This window comes from Nomascus leucogenys, chromosome 4, assembly GCF_006542625.1.
Source record: "Nomascus leucogenys isolate Asia chromosome 4, Asia_NLE_v1, whole genome shotgun sequence".
NCBI lineage: Eukaryota > Metazoa > Chordata > Mammalia > Primates > Hylobatidae > Nomascus > Nomascus leucogenys.
This window is the reverse complement of record NC_044384.1, coordinates 85,073,183-85,085,602: the sequence shown is the minus strand read 5'-3', so window position 1 is coordinate 85,085,602 and position 12,420 is coordinate 85,073,183.

The following is a 12,420-nucleotide window of genomic DNA, read 5'->3' as shown; positions in this document are numbered from 1 at the left end:
CAGTCTCCAAGAACACTCCCCTCCTGCCTGCTCCCAAGCCAGGGACCAAGGACCACAGACCAGTACAGGATTTGCGCTTGGGTAATCAAGCTACAGTGACTTTCCATCCAACACTACCTAACCCGTACACATTGCTGGGGTTGCTGCCAGCCGAGGACAGCTGGTTCACCTGCTTGGACCTGAAAGACGCTTTCTTTCGTATCAGATTAGCCCCCGAGAGCCAGAAGCTGTTTTGCCTTTCAGTGGGAAGATCCGGAGTCAGGTGTCACTACTCAGTACACTTGGACCCGGCTTCCCCAAGGATTCAAGAACTCCCGCACCATCTTCGGGGAGGCGTTGGCTCGAGACCTCCAGAAGTTTCCCACCAGAGACCTAGGCTGCGTGTTGCTCCAGTACATTGATGACCTTTTGCTGGGACACCCCACGGCAGTTGGGTGCACCAAGGGAATGGATGCCCTACTCCGGCACCTAGAGGACTGTGGGTATGTGTCCAAGAAAAAAGCTCAGATCTGCCGACAGCAGGTACGTTCCTTGGGATTAACTATCTGACACGGGGAACACAGCCTGGGATCAGAAAGAAAGCAGGTCATTTGCAATCAACTGGAGCCTAAGAGCAGAAGGCAGGTGAGAGAATTCTTAGGAGCTGTGGGGATTTGTAGACTGTGGATCCCAAACTTTGCAGTATTAGCCAAGCCTTTGTATGAGGTCACAAAGAGGCAGAACCTTTTGAATGGGGATCCCAACAACAGCAAACCTTTCATGAGTTAAAGGAAAAAACTGATGTCAGCCCCAGCCCTGGGGCTACCCGATCTGACAAAGCCTTTTCCATTGTATGCATCAGGGAGAGAAAAGATGGCAGTTGGAGTTTTCACCCAAACTGTGGGGCCCTGGTCGAGGCCAGTGACCTACCTCTCTAAACAACTAGACGGGGTTCCTAAAGGATGGCCCCCGTGCTTGAGGGCCTTGGCAGCAACTGCCCTGCTAGTACAAGAAGCAAATAAGCTGACTCCTGGGCAAAACCTGCACATAAAGGCCCCCCATGCTGTGGTGACTTTAATGAATACAGGCTTTAGGAAAAATTACACAATCTATCTCAGCCTGGGTAAGTAAGAGATGCCCTGTTAGCTTATTCTCCCCAGTTCACCCTTTCTCCCCAGGTGATGGAGTGTGGATTAAGGACTGGAACATAGCCTCTTTGTGCCCATGGTGGAAAGGACCTCAGACTGTCGTCCCGACCACTCCCACCGCTGTGAAGGTAGAGGGAATCTCAGCCTGGATCCACCACAGCCGTGTAAAACCTGCAGCGCCTGAAACCTGTGAGGCAATACCAAGCCCAGACAACCCTTGCACAGTGACCCTGAAGAAGACGACAAGCTCTGCTCCAGTCACACCCGGAAGCTGACTGATCCACGCACGGCCAAAGCATGAGGAAGCTCATCGTGGGATTCATTTTTCTTAAATTTTGGACTTATACAGTAAGGGCTTCAACTGACCTTACTCAAACTGGGGACTGTTCCCAGTGTATTCATCAGGTCACCGAGGTAGGACAGCAAATTAAAACAATCTTTCTGTTCTATAGTTATTATGAATGTATGGGAACATTAAAAGAAACTTGTTTGTATAATGTCACTCAGTACAAGGTATGTAGACTGGGAAATGACCGACCTGATGTGTGTTATAACCCATCTGAGCCCCCTGCAACCACCATTTTTGAAATAAGAATAAGAACTGGCCTTTTTCTAGGTGATACAAGTAAAATAATAACTAGAAGAGAAGAAAAAGGAATCCTCTAACAAATAACTTTAAGATTTGATGCTTGTGCAGCCATTAACAAATAGTAAAAAGCTAGGAATAGGATGTGGTTCTCTTACTTGGGAGAGGAGCTACAGAGTAGAAAATAAATATGTTTGTCATGAGTCAGGGGTATGTGAAAATTGTGCCTATTGGCCATGTGTTATTTGGGCTACTTGGAAAAAGAACAAAAAGGACCCGGTTTATCTTCAGAAGGGGGAAGCCAACCCCTCCTGTGCTGCCGGTCACTGTAACCCACTAGAACTAATAATTACCGATCCCCTAGATCCCCGTGGGAAAAAGGGAGAACGTGTAACCCTGGGGATCGATGAGACAGGATTAAACCCCAGAGTCGCCATTTTAATTAGAGGGGAGGTCCACAAGCGCTCTCCCAAACCAGTATTTCAAACCTTTTATGAGGAGCTGAATCTGCCAGCACCTGAACTTCTGAAAAAGACAAAAAAATTTGTTTCTCCAATTAACAGAAAACGTAGCTCATTCCCTTAATGTTACTTCTTGTTATGTATGCGGGGGAACCACTATTGGAGACCGATGGCCTTGGGAAGCCCGAGAGTCGGTGCCTACTGATCCAGCTCCTGATATAATCCCAGTTCAGAAGGCCCAAGCTAGCAACTTCTGGGTCCTAAAAACCTCAATTATTGGACAATACTGTATAGCTAGAGAAGGGAAAGACTTTATCATCCCTGTAGGAAAGCTTAATTGTATAGGACAGAAGTTGTATAACAGCATAACAAAGACAATTATTTGGTGGGGCCTAAACCACACTGAAAAGAATCCATTTAGTAAATTTTCTAAATTAAAAACTGCTTGGGCTCATCCAGAATCTCATCAGGACTGGACGGCTCCCGCTGGACTATACTGGATATGTGGGCACAGAGCCTACATTCGGTTACCTAATAAATGGGCAGGCAGTTGTGTTATTGGCACTATTAAGCCGTCCTTTTTCTTATTACCCATAAGAACGGGTGAGCTCCTAGGTTTCCCTGTCTATGCCTCCCAAGAAAAGAGAGGCATAGTTATAGGAAACTGGAAAGATAATGAGTGGCCCCCTGAAAGGATCATACAGTATTATGGGCCTGCCACATGGGCACAAGACGGCTCATGGGGATACCAAACCCCCATCCACATGCTCAATCGGATCATACGGTGGCAGGCCACCTTAGAAATAATTACTAATGAAACTGGCAGAGCTTTGACTGTTTTAGCTCAGCAGGAAACCAAATGAGGAATGCTATCTATCAGAATAGATTGGCCTTGGACTACTTGCTAGCAGCTGAAGGAGGGGTTTGTGGAAAATTTAACTTAACCAATTGCTGCCTACAAATAGATGATCAAGGACAGGTGGTTGAAAACATAGTCAGGGACATGACAAAGGTGGCACATGTGCCTGTACAGGTTTGGCACGAGTTTAATCCTGAATCTTTATTTGGAAAATGGTTTCCAGCTGTAGGAGGATTTAAACCCCTCATTGTAGGTGTATTTTTTTTTTTTGAGACAGAGTCTCGCTCTGTCACCCAGGCTGGAGTGCAGTGGCACGATCTTGGCTCACTGCAAGCTCCGCCTCCCGGGTTCACGCCATTCTCCTGCCTCAGCCTCTCCGAGTAGCTGGGACTACAGGCGCCCGCCACCACGCCCGGCTAATTTTTTGTATTTTTAGTAGAGACGGGGTTTCACCGTGGTCTCGATCTCCTGACCTCGTGATCTGCCCGCCTCGGCCTCCCAAAGTGCTGGGATTACAAGCGTGAGCCACCGCGCCCGGCCCCATTGTAGGTGTATTGCTAGTGATAGGAACTTGCTTGCTGCTCCCCTGTGTGTTACCCTTGCTTTTTCAAATGATAAAAGGTTTTGTTGCTACTTTGGTTCATCAGAAAACTTCAGCACACGTGTATTATATGAATCACTATCGCTCTATCTCACAAAGAGACTCAGAAAGTGAGGATGAGAGTGAGAACTCCCACTAAAAAGTGAAAATTCTCAAAGTGGGGAAATATGGTATGAGACCACCACTTCTCCTGTTGTCCTTCCCAGTTTCTCCCCAACCTCCCCTTTTTCCTAGTTTATAAGACAGGAGAAAAGGGAGAAAGCGAAAAGTTGGAAAGAAACAGAAGTAAGATAAATAGCTAGACGACCTTGGCGCCACCACCTGGCCCTGGTGGTTAAAATAATAATAATATTAACCCCTGACCAGAACTGCTGGTGTTATCTGTAAATTCCAGACATTGTATGAGAAAGCACTGTAAAACTTTTTGTTCTGTTAGCTGATGTATGTAGCCCCCAGTCACGTTCCTCACGCTTACTTGATCTATTATGACTCTTTCACGTAGACCCCTTAGAATTGTAAGCCCTTAAAAGGGCTAGGAATTTCTTTTTCAGGGACCTCGGCTCTTAAGACACGAGTCTGCCGACGCTCCCGGCCAAATAAAAAAAAAAAGCTCTTCTTTAATCCGGTGTCTGAGGAGTTTTGTCTGCGACTCGTCCTGCTACACACTGTCCCAGAGATGGTCCCCACCCCGCCCCCCGACGGAGTCTTGCTCTGTTGCCCAGAGCAAGACTCTGGGCTGGAGTGTGGTGGTGTGATCCTGGCTCACTGCAACCTCCGCCTCCCAGGTTCCAGTGATTCTCCTGCCTCAGCCTCCCAAGACACTGGGATTACAGGCTCACACCACTACGCCTGGCTAATTTTTGTATTTTTAGTACAGACAAGGTTTTGCCATGTTGGCCAGGCTGGTCTCGAACTCCTGACCTCGTGATCCGCCCACCTCGGCCTCCCAAAGTCCAGGAATTACAGGCATGAGCCACTGCACCCGGCCCCAGAGAGGCTTTTTTACCCAGCCTGGAGTGCAATGGCACAATATCAGCTCACTGCAACCTCTGCCTCCTGGGCTCAAGTGATCCTCTCACCTCAGCCTTCCAAGTAGCTGGGACTATAGGCACGTGCGCCACCACTCCTGGCTAGTGTGTGTGTGTGTGTGTGTGTGTATTTTTTGTAGAGATGCGGTTTTGCCACGTTGCCCAGGCTGGTCTCCAACTCCTGGACTCAAGTGATCCGACCTCCTCGGCCTCCTAAAGTGCCAGGATTACAAGCAGGAGCCACTGTGCCTGGCCAAGATAGACCTTTTTTTTTTTTTTTTTGAGACAGTCTCACTCTGAGGCCCAGGCTGGAGTGCAGAGGCACAATCTTGGCTCACTGCAACCTCTGCCTCCTGGGTTCAAGCAATTCTCCTGCCTCAACCTCCTGAGCAGCTGGAATTACAGGCGCATGCCACCACGCCTGGCTAATTTTTGTATTTTTAGTAGAGACGGGTTTCACCATGTTGGCCAGGCTGGTCTCGAACTCCTGAGCTCAAGTGTTTCACTCACCTTGGTCTTCCAAAGGGTTGGAATTACAGGCGTGAGCCACCGTGCCCACCTAACAGACTTTTAAATATTGTTAATAGTTCAGACTTGGCCGGGCGCGGTGGCTCACGCTTGTAATCCCAGCACTTTGGGAGGCCGAGGCGGGCGGATCACGAGGTCAGGAGATCGAGACCACGGTGAAACCCCGTCTCTACTAAAAATACAAAAAAATTAGCCGGGCGTGGTGGCGGGCGCCTGTAGTCCCAGCTACTCGGAGAGGCTGAGGCAGGAGAACGGTGTGAACCCGGGAGGCGGAGCTTGCAGTGAGCCGAGATGGCGCCACTGCACTCCAGCCTGGGTGACAGAGCGAGACTCCGTCTCAAAAAAAAAAAAAAAAAAAAAAAAAAAAAAAAAAAAATTCAGACTTTGGAGCCAGACTGAGATTAAATCTGTGCTCTATAGTTTGTAATACATATGACTTTGAGCAAGTTACATAATCTTTTTTTTTAATCTCACCAACCAGAAGCAGCAACTTACATAATCTTGTATCATTTTTCTTCTCTGAGAATGGAAATAGAACTTACTCATTGTTATGATAATATATTTCAAAAGCATCTAGAAGTGTGACACGGAGTAAGCAAATCACAATGTTGAGTCAGACTTGGGATCCAAAAGTTTTTCAGAATTGTTCAAATGCATCTCCTCCCTGGAGCCGGGAAGATTGGAGAAGCTGGTGCATCAGAGCCCCACCCTTCTTCCGGCCTTGTGCCCAGCTAGTCTCCTGGGCTCCTAGTAAACTGAACCCAGGGCTTTTCCACTTCCAGGCCTTTCTTCCACCTGTTGCTTCTGCTTGGCCCCTACCTGGAGTGCTGTTTTTCTTTCACCTGTTGAGAGTCCGCCCTCTCTTGGAGACAAAGGGCTCTACTTCCAGCCTCTACCACAGGCCTGCATATGCTTGTGCTGAGGTATCTCACCACAGATCTTGTTTCCACCAGTCAGGAGGCAGCGGACCATGGGGTGCAGGGGTAGGGCTCTTCCACAAAGAATGAAATCACGTCCTTTGCAGCAAGTGGATGCGGCTGGAGGCCATTATCCTAAGTGAGTTAATGCAGAAACAAACTCAAATACCACATGTTCTCACTTATATAGTAAGTGGGAGCTAAACAATGGGTATATATGGCCATAAAGATGGAAACGACAGACACTGAGGACTCCGAGAGTGGGAAGAGAGTGGGAGGGGCAAGGGTTGAAGAACTACCTGTTGGGTACCATGTTCACTATTTGGGTGCTGGGTTCACCAGAAGCCAAAACCTCAGCATTATGCAATATGTCCATAAAATAAACCTGCACATGTACCCCCTGAATCTATAATGAAAAAAAAAAAAAAGGCTGGGGGAGGTGTTTCACACCTGTAATCCCAGCACTTTGGGAGGCTGAGGAGGGAGGATCACTTGAGCCCAGGAGTTCAAGACCAGCCTGGGTCATGTAGTGAGACTCCATCTCTATTTAATAAAATTAAAAATTGGCTGGGCATGGTAGCTCACGCCTGTAATCCCAGCGCTTTGGGAGGCCAAGGCGGGCAGATCACTTGAGGTCAGGAGTTTGAGACCAGCCTGGCCAACGTGGTGAAGCCCCATCTCTACTAAAAATACAAAAATTAGCTTGGGCGTGGTGGCACATGCCTGTAATCCCAGCAACTCAGGAGGCTGAGGCGCGAGAATCGCTTGAACCCGGGAGTTGGAGGTTGCAGTGAGCAGAGATCGCACCATTGCAATCCAGCCTGGGCAACAGACTGAGACTCTGTCTCAATAAATAAATAAAAAGAAAAAGCTGGCCGGGCGCAGTAGCTCACGCCTGTAATCCCAGCACTTTGGGAGGCCGAGGCAGGTGGATCATGAGGTCAGGAAATCAAGACCATCCTGGCTAACATGGTGAAACCCCGTCTCTACTAAAAATATAAAAAATTAGCCGGTTGTAGTGGCGGGCGCCTGTAGTCCCAGCTACTCGGGAGGCTGAGGCAGGAGAATGGCGTGAACCTGGGAGGCGGAGGTTGCAGTGAGCCGAGATCGCGCCACTGCACTCCAGCCTGGGTGACAGAGTGAGACTCCGTCTCAAAAAAAAAAAAAAGAAAAGGCTACCTTCACATCTGGGCTTGTGGTTGGGGGGTGTTGGGGAAAGACCTTGAGAAGAAACGTGTGTACTTTGGGAGCAGCGAGGTGGCTTGGCCAGCTGGGTACACTGACCCTCTGCAGACTTTGAGGAGTCAGCTCCTCAGCTGACTGGGTTGAGGCCTCGGAAGAATTAGCTTATAATCCTTACCTTCTGCAGAGCCCTCCATCCAATCTGCGCTACTTTCTGTCGGGCTCCCAGATGTGTGTAACATCACCCACCTTGATGAGAAGATGGGAGACCTCTGGGAAGTGGGTGGGCAGGTCAGACTCTGGTCTTTGCCATTTTGGGCTGGGGGAGTGAAGGCCCGGGAGGGGCTGCCTTTCTTGTCTGTGGAGGGATGAGGCCCCTGCTGGGCCCTATTGACCTCCCTTTCTCTGGCCCTGCAGAAAAACATGGAGGGCTTCCTCAGTGCAGTACTGGGTTTGATACCATCACTCAGATCATTGAGGTGATGGGGACTGCACTGGCTAAGGGCAGCTATGTCCTGATCCCTAGAGAAGGGGTTTTGAAGTGGCCAAGCAGCCTGCATCACAGTGTCTCCCATAGACAGGCACCAGGGGCCTCTGAATGGGGGAGGTGCTGAAATCATGGCTCCTGGAGCATAGTAGGTGGAGATCTTTGAGACCAGGCCCGCCCTAAAAGAGGGGTGGGGGCGGGAACCTGAAGAGGTGTCAGCAGGAGGAGGGAAGACGGGGCGGAGTCAACAGCCAGGCTGCCTCACAGGACTGGAGTCTGTGGAGCCCCACCAGGAGCAGTCTGGCAATGGATTGGCCCCTTTGTCAATTAGGAGATTGGGCGGCTCCTTTGTCCAGTTCCTTCCTGCTTCATGGGGGTCCCTGGGCTCAGCTGTTCAGGCTAGATAGGATGACCAGTCCCTCTGTCTGATGGGAGCATATATCTCAGCCCTACTCCAGCAGGAGGCAGATTTAGACTCTGGCAGTGAGTGTGGTGCTGGGAGGGAGCGGGCCTCACACCCCTTCCTCCTAGGCCACCTTGTCCCTGTGATCTCACTTCTATAGATGTGACTGAGGCCATGCCCCACATGGCATGCCCAGAGAACAGCCCCCCTTGAGTGGAGGGGCCCCATTCTGTCTCCGGCAGCAAGGTCCTATCTCAGGGCAGGGGATGGGTCATGGGGTGCCCCCCACAAGTCTCTTTGACTTCAGGTCCCCTTTCTCTGCCCTGACATGGCACCCTGGAGTGGTTTCCCAGGGTCCTGTGGCTGGTGCCTGATGCAGGGTGAGTTAAGAGCACTTTGGGGACCCAGGATAAGAATATCCTCCTTCCATGGCTACTCCGGCCTCAGCTCAGGTCCGGGGTGAGGTGCTGCTTTTCAATGGGTGAAGCTCTAAGGAAGGTGAGCTTTCTTCTTCTCTTCCCCAGACAGAAAGGGACAAGCCACCTGCTATGGTTTGCACGTGGTGTTCCCTCCAAAAGCCACGTTGAAACCTAATCACCAAGATGACATACTGGGAAGGGGGCCTCTGAGAGGGGATTGGATCATGAGGGTTCCTGTCAGGCCCCTGAGCCCAAGCCAAGCCATCTCATCCCGTGTGACTTGCACGTATACATCCAGATGGCCTGAAGTAACTGAAGATCCACAAGAGGTAAAAATAGCCTTAACTGATGACATTCCACCATTGTGATTTGTTCCTGCCCCACCCTAACTGATCAATGTACTTTGTAATCTCCCCCACCCTTAAGAAGGTACTTTGTAATCTCCCCCACCCTTAAGAAGGTACTTTGTAATCTCCCCCACCCTTAAGAAGATTCTTTGTAATTCTCCCTACCCTTGAGAATGTACTTTGAGAGATCCACCCCCTGCCCCCCAAAACATTGCTCCTAACTCCACCACCTATCCCAAAACCTATAAGAACTAATGATAATCCACCACGCTTTGCTGACTCTCTTTTTGGACCCAGCCCACCTGCACCCAGGTGAAATAAACAGCCATGTTGCTCACAGAAAGCCTGTTTGGTGGTCTCTTCACATGGACGTGCATGAAAGTTCCTCCTTCACAAATGGCTTGGGGCCCTTATAAAAAGAGCTTGTGGCCGGGCGCGGTGGCTCATGCCTGTAATCCCAGAACTTTGGGAGGCTGAGGCGGGTGGATCACGAGGTCAGGAGTTTGAGACCATCCTGGCCAACATGGTGAAACCCCATCTCTACTAAAAATACAAAAATTAGCTGGGCATGGTGGTGCGTGCCTGTAGTCCCAGCTACTGGGGAGGCTGAGGCAGAAGAATTTGGGAGGCGGAACTTCGGAGGCGGAAGTTGCAATGAGCTGAAATAGCGCCACTGCACTCCAGCCTGGTGACAAAGTGAGACTCCATCTCAAAAAATGAAATAAAATAAAATAAAATAAATAAAAAGAGCTTGTGGGAGTGGGTTTGCTGTCTTCTGCTCTTCCACCATGTGAGGATGCAGCAAGAAGGCCCTCCCCAGATGCCTGTACCTTGATTTTGGATTTCCCAGCCTCCAGAATTGTGAGACCTAAATTTCAGTATCAGGTATTCTGTTATAGCAGCACAAGACAGACTAAGATATCACCCAAGAACTGAGAGGGCCCAGAGGTGAGAAGGTGCTGGCCCTTCAGCTCTCCCTCCCTCTGCCTTCACAAGCATTACCAGGGCCTGAAGCTGAACCACTGTGGGACAGAAGGTTGCAGTCAATTCCTATAGACGTGGCTTCAAATCCAGCTTCAGACAGTGAAATCCTCAATCTCCAAGAGATGACAAACATTTCAGGTTAAGAAAAAAAAGCAGATATCACTTCCTATCTCCTAGGATGCTGTTAGAAAAAAAGAACAAACAGCCGGGCGCGGTAGCTCACGCCTGTAATCCCAGCACTTTGGGAGGCCAAGGCAGGTGGATCACGAGGTCAGGAGATCAAGACCATCCCGGCTAACACAGTGAAACCCCGTCTCTACTAAAAATACAAAAAATTAGCCAGGCATGATGGTGGGCGCCTGTAGTCCCAGCTACTTGGGAGGCTGAGGCACGAGAACGGCGTGAACCTGGGAGGCGGAGCTTGCAGTGAGCCAAGATCCCACCACTGCACTCCAGCCTGGGCGACAGAGCGAGACCCTGTCTCAAAAAAAAAGAAAAAAGAACAAACAGAAAATGCCAAGTGTTGGTCAGAATGTGGAGAAATTGCTGGTGGGCATATAAAATGATGCAGCTGCTGTGGAAGACAGTTTGGCAGTTCCTCAAAAAGTTAATCTTAAAATTACCATCTGACCCAGCAATTCCACTCCTATACATGTACTTGAAGGAATTGAAACAAGGACTTTGAACAAATGCTCGTATCCAAATGTTCATAGCTGCATTATTCACAACAGTCAAACTATTGTGAATAGTTTCCAAGAAACATCCTGTCTTGGACAAGACACTAAAAACCAAAAATTAAAAATTAAAAAACAGGAGGAGGCTGGGTGGAGTAGCTCACACCTGTAATCCCAGCACTTTGGGAGGCCAAGGCGGGCAGATTGCTTGAGCTCAGGTGTTCAAGCCTAGCCTGGGCAACGTGACGAGACCCCCGTTTCTACAAAAAGTACAAAAATTAGCCAGGTGTTGTGGCTTGCTCTTATAGTCCCAGCTGCTCAGGAGGCTGAGGTGGAAGGATCACTTGAGCCTGGGAGGTCTAGGCTGCAGCGAGCTGAGATTGCACTACTGCGTTCCAGCCTAGATGAGAGTGAGACTTTGTCTCAAAAAAAAAAAAGTCAAAAAAATGTATTTGTAAAAAGCTGTTTGGACTAAGCAAAATGTCTCCTAGTCAAACTCAGCTTCTGCTATGAAATTTTTGCCACAGGGACTGGGGTCAAAGAGGGGGTGGGGGTCTGGGATTCAAAGGCCACACAGATGGAAAAGAACTGGCTGAGGGTAGAAGAAGGGGACCACCTGAGCCAGCATTGGCCCAAGCCCCGCCTTAGCCCACTCCCCTCCTCTCTGTCCCCACTCTCCCTGCCTTGGTCCAGTCTTCCTACTCATGCCTGCCATGGCCATCTCCATCCCCTACCTGGTCTGGGTGGTGTCCTTCCTCAGTTCTAGATCTGACTGCCTGTCTCCTGCTCTCACATCCTTCAGCAGTGCCTCATCACCTCAGCATCAGCCTAGCCAGCAAAACTCTTCCCACTGATGCCAGCCTGTGTTCCAGCTTCACAGTTTTGCCCTTCTTAAGCCCGGAGTTCCTTCGTCACATGTTGTAATCATTTTTATTTTTTAATTATTATTATTTTTTTTCAGAGTCTTGCTCTGTCACCAAGGCTGGAGTACAGTGGTACGATCTCAACCTCCGCCTCCTGGGTTCAAGTGATTCTTGTGCCTCAGCCTCCCGAGTAGCAGCTGGGATTACAGGTGCCTCCCACCATGCCCAGCTAATTTTTGTATTTTTAGTAGAGACGGAGTTTCACCATGTTGGCCAGGTTGGTCTCTAACTCCTGACCTCAAGTGATCCACCCACCTAGGCCTCCCAAAGTGCTGGGATTACAGGCATGAGCCACCATGCCCACCTGTAACTTTTTAATACCTTCCCTGTGGCAAGCAGTAAATGTTATCCCGAATTTTCTCAACAACCCTGTGAGGTAGCTATCAGTGACTCCATTTTATTTATTTGTTTTTGTTTTTGAGACAGGGTCTCTGTCCCCCAGGCTGGAGTGCAGTGGTGCAATCATAGCTCACTGCAGCCTCAACCTCTTGGGCTCATGTGATCCTCTCACCTCAGCCTCCTGAGTAACTGGGACTATAAGCATGAGCTACTGCGCCTGGCGGACTCCATTTTAGAGATAGAGAAATGGAGTCTCGCACACGCTAGGTGGCACTCAGAGGTCCATGCTCTTTTGCCGTGTGGTGGCTCCTCTCTCTTCAGTCCTGGGCTCTGTGCCTTGGCTCATGTATGAGTCTAGGCCTGTTGGTCCGCAGTGGCAGGCTGATCACATCCAAGGACAGCAGATCCTGCAGCTCCTCCCTGCTGCCCTTGCAGCCGGCAGGGGTGGACTTGTGGCCTCACCACCCAGGCATGGCCTGCCAAGACCTCGGCTTCACACTGCCTCTTCTCACCCCTTAAATGAGAGAGACACCAACTCCAGAGGGGATTTTCTGG